We start from the raw sequence: 13,112 nt of genomic DNA, 5'->3' as shown, positions 1-13,112 counted from the left end.
TATTGTAGAAAGAATGGAAGTTTGAATCCTGATCATTGACATTGCTTTGATTTTGAAGAAGTAAATTGTTCTACATGACTTGAAGAATGAGATGTGACCCGTCTCTACATATGCCTCAAACGTCAGTTATCTAAGTGAGTTGTGGTACACATTGGAGGTCTTCCAAAAAGCGTTAATCAATACCGGAGGTCACATGTGCTCTGCAATAGTTCATGCACTCAGTAACAAACTCCTCCGCAAAATATTGAAAGAAGTCCTGATTTAGAAGTATTAAAACCTTGTGGCTATGCTTTTTTTTTTTTTTTTTTTTTTTTCCAAGAACAAAATAATGTTTCAGTGTTAAATGGGCTGTTTGTTACATTTTTCAAAGCACAAATATAACAAGAACACCTTTGGCTAGCTTATGTTACCATTAGTGGTTAAACAGAACACATTTGTTGTACAATTATCTATATTTGTCACAATTACTAAGTTTGTGTAATAGAAATGTTTACCGGGCAGAATAAAATAATTGCTGATTACGGCGGTCACTCACCATGTATCGTCAAAGATTCATATACACATGCAAAATCAGTCCAAGAGAAGCAGCAATCAATTGGCAGTCATGTTGTTATGATAAAATATATATTCATTGACAACTAATGCTACCTATCCAAATTGCTGTCATTAGCTAACAACATCCAAGTGAGCATATGTTATGTAGTTACGACATTACTATCTAGAAGCCATAAGAGGCCGGGATACAAATGCTTAAAATACATTGGAAAGTTAGTACCCTCTAGGCATCTGTGTAAATGTTGCTAACAGCCCCTGAAAAGTTTTAAATATAATCTGTTGTGCTTAGGCTACTGTCAAATACTCTCTGTATGCATATGAATTTTAATGTCCACATTTATTGACTGTTTTTAATTACATGCGTATCCAATGTTTTAAATTTAATGCTGTAGAGTGTAGACTATGCAAGACTCGGATCATTGTAGACAGGTGCAGACAAGTTATTTCCTCAAAAAGGCAGATAAGATCAGGCATTTGGATAGATTTCCAAATGGCACATTTTAATACTATGTCACAACTTCACGCTCTAACACGACTGTCTTTCACCACCATCCTGAGGAGGAAGATACCAATTTAACCATGAAAATTCACATGAACTCTAAATTTGGCTAATACAGTTCAGACAAAAAATATTTATCAATCTTGTTTTTAATAGGCCAAGTAGTGACTTGAACTGTCAGAAAATTTTATTTTATGGAGGCATTTTTGTTGACAGTTGACCGTTGAACAGTTTGATTCAATGCATTAATCATTATTTTAACAATCCATTTGATGAAGATAATATTTCAGCAACCAGATTACTCTTTTTTACTTTTTCAGTTTAAAACATAATGTTTTCTTTTCTTACAGTGCAGAGTACGGTATTCACAAACTCTTTCTTTACCATTGGCAGAATACACATTTTTATTAATCTCTTCACCAGTCCAATTATTTACCTGCTTACAAAAATTGTATGACTTCTGTGTACAGTACAGGTATATGCATGATGCTTGGATGCTGGTTTGTATATTCTGGAAAAATACTGTACGTATGAAAGTGTGTGTGTGTGTGTGTGTGTGTGTGTGTGTGTGTGTGTGTGTGTGTGTGTGTGTGTGTGTGTGTGTGTGTGTGTGTGTGTGTGTGTGTGAATGTGTAAGTGAGTGTGAAGTGCTTGTCAAAATGTGTGTACCGTCTGTGTGTATACGTGTGCGCTCTGCACTCCCTGGAGAGTGCTGAGGACGAGGAGGAGGAGGAGGACTGGAGAGGCTGCTGGCCCAGCGGGAGGCTCCAGATGTGGGGCTACTGAGCTGACAGACCTGGGCCCCTCTGGGCATATGTGTGCCAACCACAACCTCTCTCGCTTTCCAGCAGCCCCTTTTTGTGGTCTGGTGGTAATGTAGGGGGGTGGAGTTGGTTTGAGAAATAGATGGATAGACCTTTGACTTTTCAACAGGCCCTTCGTAAAGAAAGTAAGAAGCAGTTACAGCTATCAACCTTGCTGTGTAATCATCGGAAATTGAACCCGAGGCAAATTGAGTACCTGAGACACAGTGGGGGTACAGCAGGTGTGTCGGGAGGATGTTCCAAGATGGGGACACAGCGCCTGTCGGAATGCTTCGCCGACGGACCGACACAGAGCTTACCGTGCCACTGCATTCCTCAAGCGGGCCAAAGACCACCGTCAGCCTTGGTAGGACTCACTGGCAATTGGATGCGCTGCCTCGGCCCACAGGTGTAGATTTGACCAGTTCGCTCAGGCAGAAGGTAGGGATCCCTGAATGCTCTTCTTTGGAAACAGTACTGATCCTTCCACAGATACACATACGAAATCATAGGTTTTTTTTCGAGATTGTCGTCTTATGACTTCTCCAGAACCAAAGCTGACCCTTGCCAGGTCGATCCGAGGACCTCATTAAACAATTCAATCTCTACCCTGTTAGTTTATCTGACTCTTTTAGCCTTTTGGGCTCTTTTTTTGTGTGGATCACTAATAGCTGTGCTCTTAAAAAAACAATGTCAACAATAGGCAAAATCTAAAAAATCAGATTTGACAATAACAATCCTAAGTCAAAGACAGCCTTAGAATGTTATGACCTTTTATTCAAGCTATAGCAGTGGAGATTGATCTGGTGGAGAGTTTCCCCTAATATGTAAAAAAAAAAAAAAAAAGAATAAGTGGTTACATTGTTTACATTTCATTAAGTAAATATGCGCTAGAATGCATTCAACTTTTGTTCAGAATCAGCTACTTTGGCAAAAGCTGACGTGACATTCTTCTCATTCATTGTGGTAGCGTCACAGTGCATTATAGAGTGTTGAAGCTGAGCGTCCATTGATTTAAATTGGGGAGCATAGAGTGGGTTGCTCCATCGCAGCAAAATTAGACTTTGGATAAATGCTCAGCTTTGTCCTGCCCCATCGGACGCTCTGAGTCTCTGAAAGTGAATAGAACGTGGGTTTGGCCTCTGCTGGCCTGGAAGCTCAACTTCTACTGGTGATTGGATGATCTGTTTGAAGCTGAATCTGATTGACAGAAAAATGAGCGAATCAGTGATCTTCAAACTAAGGCGGTCAATGTTTATGTGAACGTGTTTGTTTCGTTACTGAGTGCAGTTGGTCCGAGGTCGATCACACGCCGTCATTCAATGAAGATATTACACATCCAGTTTGCACCCTTCAGTAGGCTAAGAGAGGTATGTGGATTCAAACTATTAGTGGCGTGTCTTTTATTACACTTTAATGAGCTATGATTGAGTGTGATGCTTTTATTTAATAATAAATTACACAACCTAGCATAGAGACAATAATTTAACTAAGAGGAGATCTTCATAAACAAAGCACAATTGAAATGTTGTCAGTCATATTAGTAAAACAAATATCTCACCTCTCTTGTTGGCACAATAGTTTTCATAGAGATGAAAGTTGGAGACCTGCTTTTTCATAAAGATGCACACTGAATTATTTCTGTTTCAAGTTATGCAGGAAATACTCATGTTAAGGAAACATGTTTATTTTTATTAAGTTAAGCAGGAATATTTGTTTTTAAGACAAAAAAATAATAATTGTGCACTTAATGTCACCAAGTTTTGAGCAAATCAATGACGTGCAGTTCAGTAAAACATTTAGAAAACATTCCCATATGACATTCTGACTACAAAATTCCATTTGTATCCAAATATGTATTTTTTTAAGAACATTTTATTCATGCAAGCAAATAATAACCTGTCATTAATCTCATTAAAAATTAATCACTTACCAGCCCTACTTGAAACATAAACCACTGCCACACCATTTTTCAAGTTTCATTTAGTACACGACCCCGAAAGGGACAAGCGGTAGAAAATGGATGGATGGACTTCCGAGTTGACATACAGAATTTAACAATCCTCTTAGTGATGTTTTCTTTGTAAAATCTAGCATATTTATATATTTTATCTGTTATATGTTCCTGTTTAGAGAGTTGCTGAAAATTATATTCTTAAAATAATCCTTCAGGCTGAAGAGAGAGGCAGAGGTGTGAGGGTGTGTTCAGGGGTTAAAATGTGTGCCTGTTGGTGGGTTTTTTTGGTCATTCTCTGGGTGAGTGTGCCATTGATGTCGTATTAATCCATTTTTTCCCCGCTATCGATGAGTTCGCAAACCCTGTTTTAGTGAAATGTTTGCAATGATGTTTGGCCATAAAATTATTGATTATAGGAATATAAGACTAGTCAATAAATTTTTATTGAAAGTGGTAACGTAGTTAACACTCTACTAGACTGCTAACTCAGACTAACTGCTTGTGAATTTTTACATTATATTACAATATACAATAGTCCGATGTCACGACTAAGACTGGAAGTCTCTCCAGAGAGTGGTGAGGACGGCGGAAAAGATCATCAGGACTCCTCTTCCTCCTATCCAGGAGATCGCAAAAAGCCGCTGCCTGACCAAGGCTCAGAAAATCTGCAGAGACTCCTCCCACCCCCACCAAGGACTGTTTTCACTGCTGGACTCTAGAAAGAGGTTCCGCAGCCTCCGAAGCAGAACTTCCAGGTTCTGTAACAGCTTCTTCCCTCAGGCCGTAAGACTCTTGAACGCATCATAATTAAATTATCCCCTCAACTCTCCCCAAAATCATCCGTCACTTCCTGTCAATGAGAAGGGACGCAAAAGAAAAAGGCTCCGCTTCTGCTACCGGAGTTTTTGTTAAGTCTGAAGATTTTGACCACTGATTTGTGATCACAGCCACAGGAGAGTCACCTGGCATCTTCGATCTGATATTGGTCAGTTGAGAGGCACAGATACGCTGAAATAAGGTGAGTTGGAAGAGCCGTTAGCCTCAAGCCAACGGCGCCTTGCCGCAGTTCAAAGCGGTTGCCTAGCAACCAAAAGCTACGGCGAGTTTACAGCTGTTTTAAAGTGATTCCGATGTCGCAGAGTGATATAAGTTGACAGGCTGACACCTCAAATTGATCTCTGAACGGCGCAAGGTACGAAATTGTTGAAAAAACAACTTAAAAGTACCGCAAGTTGCTAAAGAAGTAACTGCCGTTAAGACATAAGAGGCACTGACGTCAGCGACTGCCGCGATGCGAAAAGCTAAAGGAAAGACTGAAATACCGAAACATTCGGGGTCAGCTGACACAGAACACAAATGGGAACAAGATTTGAGGCTGGACACAGGACATGATGGGAATCAAGAAGGGATACAAAAAATACTCTATGAATTTAAAGAAGAAATGATAGAAGAATGGAAATACATGATGGAGTGATGGAAAGAAGAAATGAAAGAAGAACACAAACGAGATGTGAAAAGTCGGCAGCAAAATATAGAAAGTCTGCAATCTCAGAAAAACATCAGAAATAATGAAGCCACTGAAATGTGCAAACAAATGAAGATCCTTCAAGAAGACAACAACATGCTGAGGAATATCATAGATGAAATGGATCAGGATAAACGGATGAATGATATCATCGTGACAGGGCACCGAATTAAACCAAGATCCTATGCGAAAGCTGTGAATAATGAAGGTGAACCAGATGAAATGGATATGGTCTCAGCAGAACAGCAAGAGGTCAACTTTCTGCAATCAAAAGAAATTGAAATTGACATTAATACCATCAAAACATGCATCCCACTGAACGGAAGAAACAACAACGCCACTCCAGTCGTGCTCGTGAAACTTGTAAACAGAAAATCTAAAATGGCATTGCTGAGACAGGGAAAGAAGCTGAAGGGAACAAATGTGTACATGAATGAGCATCTCACAAAACGTAATGCTGGAATCGCCAAGAAAGCACGCGACTTGAGAAAGCAGGGAAAAATCCAGGGAACTTGGAGCGGCAACTGTAAAATCTACATCAAGCTGAATGGAGGTCCAGAAGCAAGAGTACTTGCTGTCCATGACATCAAGGACCTGGACAATTTTTAAAGTTTACACAGCTTCCACAACAACGATGATAATGGACTCAGAAAACAAGCACCTAAATTCAGCATCAACACTACTATGTTCCAAGGGACGACTAAACAAGAGGACCTAGATTCAGGATTGCATCCACCTACACTTATAGAGATTATTGAAACAACATCAAAGATTGTTGAACAAGAAAATATGGAACTAAAAAATTTCTGCAACAAACATCACAAAAACCAGGATTTGGAAAATGATATAGATCCAGATACAAATTTTTTCTCCCACTTCAGTAATGATTGTTTTTATTATACGGATGATCAATATAACAGCAACATTAAATGTGATTACAAATTGTCAATTATTCATTTTAATAGCAGAAGCTTGTATGCAAACTACAACAATATTAAGAACTTTTTGGAACACATAAACGAACCCTTCAAAGTGATTGCTGTCACGGAAACATGGATTGACGATAAAAAAGGAATAGATTTTGATCTAGAAGGATATGAACTAAACTACATCAACAGAACCAACAAAAATGGAGGAGGAGTAGCTGTGTAGGTGATGAAGAACCTGAACTACAAAGTGGTAAAAAAAACATGTCATCTGCTATAGATAATATCTTAGAATGTATAACAATTGAAATATGTCAGGAAAAAAGCAAAAACATATTCATCAGTTGTATATATAGATCACCTAAGTCAAGTATAGAAACATTTGAAGAATGGATCAAGGCTACTTACATGGACAATGGGCAAAGAATAATTTTCTTATGTGATGACTTTAATATTGACTTATTGAACCCTAACAAGCAAAAGTCTATTGATGACTTCATTGATACAATGTACAGCATCAGTTTATATCCTAAAATCACAAAGCCAAGCAGAATTACAGGACACTGTGCCACGCTTATTGATAATATTTTTACCAATGATTTTGATAATAACACTACAAGTGGTCTACTTATAACCGATGTTAGTGATCATCTGCCAGTTTTTACAATATATGATGGAAACTACAAGAAGAACATGGAAGACAAAAGGACATTTCAAAGACTGTGCACAGAGAAGAGGATGATTGCTTTCAAAATTGAGCGACAAAAGCAAGATTGGGACAATGTGTACAATGAAAATGAGGTTGATGAAGCATATGAACATTTCTTAAACAAGTTCATTATACTTTATGACAAACATTGTCCATGGATACAACTCAGTAATAAGCAGAGAAAGAATAACCAACCATGGATGACAAAAGGATTAAAAAATGCTTGCAAGAAGAAGAATACACTATATAGGAAATTTATAGCACAAAGAACTACAGAGGCAGAAATTAAGTACAAAAAGTATAAAAACAAGTTAACATACATACTACGATTATGTAGAAAAGAATATTACAGTGAATTATTGGACAGGAACAAAACTAATATGAGAGCAACATGGGGCATCCTCAATAGCATTATTAAAAATGGCACTAAGAGGGACTACCCTCAATACTTCTTAGACGGAAATAAAAAAAAAATGACAACATAAAGGAAGTAGTTGAAAGCTTCAATAATTATTTTGTAAATATTGGACCAAAATTGGAAGAAAGGATTCCAGACCCAGTTTCAATTGAGGACTATAATGATACCATAGAGCGAAATCCCAGCTCCATGTTCCTCAGTAATGTGACACAGGAGGAAATAGTTACAATCGTGAAAAAATGTAAATCTAAGACTTCAACTGATTGTAACGAAATTGATATGGAAACGATAAAAAAGGTTATTGAAGAGATCTCAGGACCATTAATGTATATTAGTAACCTATCATTTCAAACAGGTACATTTCCAAACAAAATGAAAATAGCTAAAGTTGCACCAATTTACAAGACTGGCGACAAACATCAATTTACAAACTATAGACCTGTTTCCTTACTTCCACAATTTTCTAAAATCATTGAAAAACTGTTCAATAACAGATTAGAGAGTTTCATAAATAAAAAATAGAATACTCGAAGGAAATCAATATGGATACAGAGCTAATGTTTCAACTTCGATGGCTTTAATTGAAATTACAGAAGAAATTACCAATGCTATAGATAATAAAAAATGTGCGGCAGCAGTTTTTATGGATTTAACTAAAGCATTTGACACAATTAATCACAATATTTTAATCAAAAAACTAGAACGATATGGCATCAGAGGGTTAGTCTTAAACTGGATAAGAAGTTATCTAGTGAACAGGAAACAATACGTGAAGCTAGGCGAACACACCTCTACAACGCTAAATATATCCTGTGGTGTACCTCAGGGATCAATAGTAGGACCTAAATTATTCAATCTATATATAAATGACATTTGTAAAGTTACAAAAGATTTAAAGTTAGTATTATTTGCGGATGATACAACAGCGTTTTGTTCAGGAGAGAACACACAGAAGATACTACAAATAATAACAGAAGAAATTAACAAATTAAAAAGATGGTTTGACAAACACAGACTATCGTTGAATCTCAGTGAAACTAAAATAATGCTATTTGGTAACAGTAGAAGAGAAAGTCAAACACAAATACAAATAGACGGAATAGAAATTGAAAGAGTAAATGAAACCAAATTTCTAGGTATAATGATTGATGATAAATTGAATTGGAAATCTCACGTAAAAAATATACAACATAAAGTAGCAAGAAACACGTCAATAATGAATAAAGCAAAACATGTTCTAGACAAAAAATCACTTCATATTCTCTACTGCTCACTAGTGTTACCATATCTGAGTTACTGTGTAGAAATATGGGGAAATAATTACAAAAGTACACATCATTCATTAACGGTGTTACAAAAAAGATCAGTTAGAATAATACATAATGTTGGATATAGAGAACACATAAATCCTTTATTTATTGAATCAAAGATACTGAAATTCTACGACATAGTGAATTTGCAAACAGCTAAAATTATACACAAAGCAAACTATAACCTGCTACCCAAGAATATACAACAATTCTTCTCAAAAAAAGAGGAGAAATATAATCTTAGAGAGAAATGTAATTTAAAACATTTGTATGCACGTACAACACTTAAGACCTTCAGTATATCAGTATGTGGAATTAAATTATGGAATGGATTAAGCAAAGCAATCAAACAATGTACTAATATGATCCACTTCAAGAAACTCTTCAAACTTAAAGTGTTTACAAAGTACAAAGAAGAAGAACCATGATAAACATTCTGAATTTATTTAACTCATCCATTCTTTCACTCACAAAATAATCTTACTTATCTCAACATATGAAATGTAACTTACTTCACCAATTATTATTTATTTACTTATTTTTATTGTGATTACTTATGGAGTATATTGTGAATAAATTGAGAACAGGAAGTGAACAAAAGTTTTAGCAACTGTTATGTAAAAGAAAAGGGGTAGGATTAAATAAGCTCTGCTTCTTCCTACTCCTTTTCGAACATGTTGAAAAGAGAAACTGGAGATTGTGATGTACCATGTTGTATGCTTGTATGTTCGAAATAAACTCAAACTCAAACTCAAACTCAAAATGGATTAACTCGCTGGAATAAAAAAGACAATATAACATACATCCATAAACGTGAACACATGTGAAAAAGTGCAATATATTTATCTGTACAGTAATCTATTTATTTATTTATATATATTGATATATATTTATTTATTTTATATATATATTTATATATTATTTATATATATTTATTTATTATTTATTTGATATATGCACCTTATTGCTTTTTTATCCTGCACTACCATGAGCTTATGTAACAAAATTTCGTTCTTATCTGTGCTGTAAAGTTCAAATTTGAATGACAATAAAAAGGAAGTCTAAGTCTAAGTCTAAGTAAAGGTTAAGGTTTGATTCCTGTACAAATCAAAACAAAATCAACATGTTTTAGCCAACAAACTTCAAATTTAAAATGTCACTCTTTTATACAATTTTTTTTTCTAAAGAAACAGCTCCAGCCAAAAGCAGGCAGTGGACAGCAGTGTGTACCATTGAGAAAAATATATGGAATACAAGAAAATAACTTAGGTTAAGCCTTTGGCAGCACACTGAATCTCTATTAATCTTCAATGAGTCCATAGAAAAACATGTTTTTCGGAGGGGGTTTTTGTCCTTTAAAATCAAATTTTGCGAAAATATACGTGTGCCTCACATCCTGGGCTCGGGATCTTTCTGTGCGGAGTTTGCATGTTCTCCCCGTGACTGCGTGGGTTCTCTCCGGGTACTCCGGCTTCCTCCCACCTCCAAAGACATGCACCTGGGAATAGGTTGATTGGCAACACTAAATTGTCCCGAGTGTTTGAATGTGAGTGTGAATGTTGTCTGTCTATCTGTGTTGGCCCTGCGATGAGGTGGCGACTTGTCCAGGGTGTACCCCGCCTTCCACCCGAATGCAGCTGAGATAGGCTCCAGCACCCCCCTCGACCCTAAAAGGGAGATGCGGTAGAAAATGGATGGATGGATGGATGGATGTAATCTAAATATGATATCAGCAAAAATGAAATGAATACACACAATAAGGAGGCCTCCAGTGAAAGGAATAGACCCTTTAAATGATCAAGTTTCTAAATGTAAAGTACAAATAAAAATCAGACAGTGTTGTGTGGTGTTTTTGATGTGTGCACAATTCTACTGCATGTCAAATTGTAGCATGGCTACCAGTGAATATTATCTACTCTTATCTGTATATGTGACAGGTCTGGCAGCAGCACCATGCGCCTTATCACTGAAGCAGGCAGCATCATCTGCAATCTTGCCCCCTTTGAAACACACACATACAGTACACAGGAACAATTAGGCCAGTTTTGGATGCAATCCGAAAACTTGACTTAGATAGGTGTGTCATCTCTGAAGACTCACCTTTGAGAAAAACTATGTCATTAATTAGAAGGAAACACAGGACGGCTATGGTGAGGGGGGGAAATTGCTATTGTATTTTTACGGCGCAACCTTTCAAACACACACACGCACAAGGACACACAGCAGAGAGAGAGAGCACTTTGTTGCCCCTGATGAGCTGTGGGCAGGCGAGGCGGGGGTGAGGGGCAGTGCCCAGGGCCATATGGCAAAAACACAAGACATTTACATAATGTCATATTTTATTTAATTAGTCATTCTAAATGCAATCAAAAGCTGATGAGGGCTCTGAGCGACCTGGCTGATTGGCAACATGATCGCGTTCTGACCCCTAAACACAATCTTGTAGCATTACAGTGATGCTCAATTGGAAACTCCCATCTCAATTCCCAAATGTAATGTGTATAAAGTGTGGGAGAAAAGAAGAAAGACGATGTGTGAAAGAGGTGTGTGTTCATGTGTTGTTGTTGTATATGCATTTTTTTTTTAAAAAAGGAAGTAACTTTGCCTCATTGAGATGCCGACTGATGGGATGTTCCTATCTTTCCGTTTAGATAAAGAATTAAACATAGTCCTCACACAGTTAAGAAAAAAAAATGACAAAAATATAGGTGAAACAAGCGTCTTTTTGTGTCTTTCTTGCAATCTCCAGGTGAAGTGAAGTGAATTATATTTATATAGCGCTTTTTTTCTAGTGACTCAAAGCGCTTTACATAGTGAAACCCAATATCTAAGTTACATTTAAACCAGTGTGGGTGGCACTGGGAGCAGGTGGGTAAAGTGTCTTGCCCAAGGACACAACGGCAGTGACTAGGATGGCAGACGCAGGGATCGAACCTGGAACCCTCAAGTTGCTGGCACGGCCACTCTACCAACCAAGCTATACCGCCCAGGTCTAAATTGAATGTCAAGGTAGACCATCTTCTCGGTTTATGACCACAACTTTCTACTATACAAAGCATGATTTAAAATCTAGATTCATTTTTACCAACTCAGAGGCGAAGCAGCAGCTCACCGACTGAGTATGTCAATAGCTGCATAGTTTAAGTTAGCTCTCTGTGATCATGGCACAGCTAAAAGTTAGTGCTTACAATAACAATATCGCCAATACTTGGTTAATATGCAGGTCACTACATGTAAATACATGTAGTGACCTGGTTTTGTAGTTGGTGGTTTTGGGATGTTTTTTAAAGGGCTTTGGGGAAAAATAGATGACTTCCATTAGTTTCATTGTTATCCACCTTACCTTTGTCGTATATTACACATTAGGATGCATGAATAAGAGAGATATTGTGACAATCTGTCACTTAATTTCTGTTTGTTTCCTTGTTTTTGTATTTACTTCCCGTCAGTGCTCTTATTTTGTTCCATTTCCTGTTGGTTCCGCGGAGCACTGTTTTTTCCTCACCTGCCGCTGATTGGCAGCCAGTCCACACCTGCTGGCAATCAGCATATGTTCTATTTATGCCTTGTCTCGAGCACTCCTCAGTGCTCGAAGATCACTTTATGTTTAGAACTGTTTCATACAAGACTGCATTCTCCTCTGTTGATGATAATTAAAATCATCTTACCTGTTCATCGGCTCCTGGTTCCTGCATCTTGGGGTCTCAAAAACTGCAGCCATGCGAGTTCCTAACAGATATGTGTGCTTGTCTCACATAGAGATTGTGAATGATATGCAAAATGTAAAAAAATAAGTGCAGTTCCCTTTTAAGAGCTGGCCTAATTGGAAGTGGCCAAAAAATTGGATTAGGACAACTCTAACCGGGACCTTCAGTAATAGAGCAGTTCTATAGGTATGGAGTGAAATTATTGCCCAAACTCCACAAACTCAAAAAAATGTTTCACAAACACAAAAAATATATCACAAACTCAAAAAATGTTTTCACTAACACAAAAATATTTCACAGACTCAAAAAAATGTTTCACAAACAAGAAAAACTTTCGCAAACTCAAAAAGAAGTTTCACAAACACACAAAAAGATTTGCAAATAGAAAAACTATTTTCTTCAAGTTAAAAACTATTTTCTTTAAGTCAATACTTTTGGCACTGTTTTTCGACTTTTTGTTGCATGTGCGCAATTTTTTGTTTCTCACCAGCAAAAACCGTAGTTTGCACTAGAGATGTCCGATAATGGCTTTTTTGCCGATATCCGATATTCCGATATTGTCCAACTCTTAATTACCAATTCAGATATCAACCGATACTGATATATACAGTCGTGGAATTAACACATTATTATGCCTAATTTTGTTGTGATGCCCCGCTGGATGGGACATGCTCTCCCTGAGAGAGCATGAGGAGGTTGAGGT

The sequence above is a fragment of the Nerophis lumbriciformis genome, linkage group LG02 (genome assembly GCF_033978685.3).
Source record: "Nerophis lumbriciformis linkage group LG02, RoL_Nlum_v2.1, whole genome shotgun sequence".
NCBI classification, from domain to species: Eukaryota; Metazoa; Chordata; class Actinopteri; order Syngnathiformes; family Syngnathidae; genus Nerophis; species Nerophis lumbriciformis.
Note: the sequence above shows the minus strand (reverse complement) of the source record.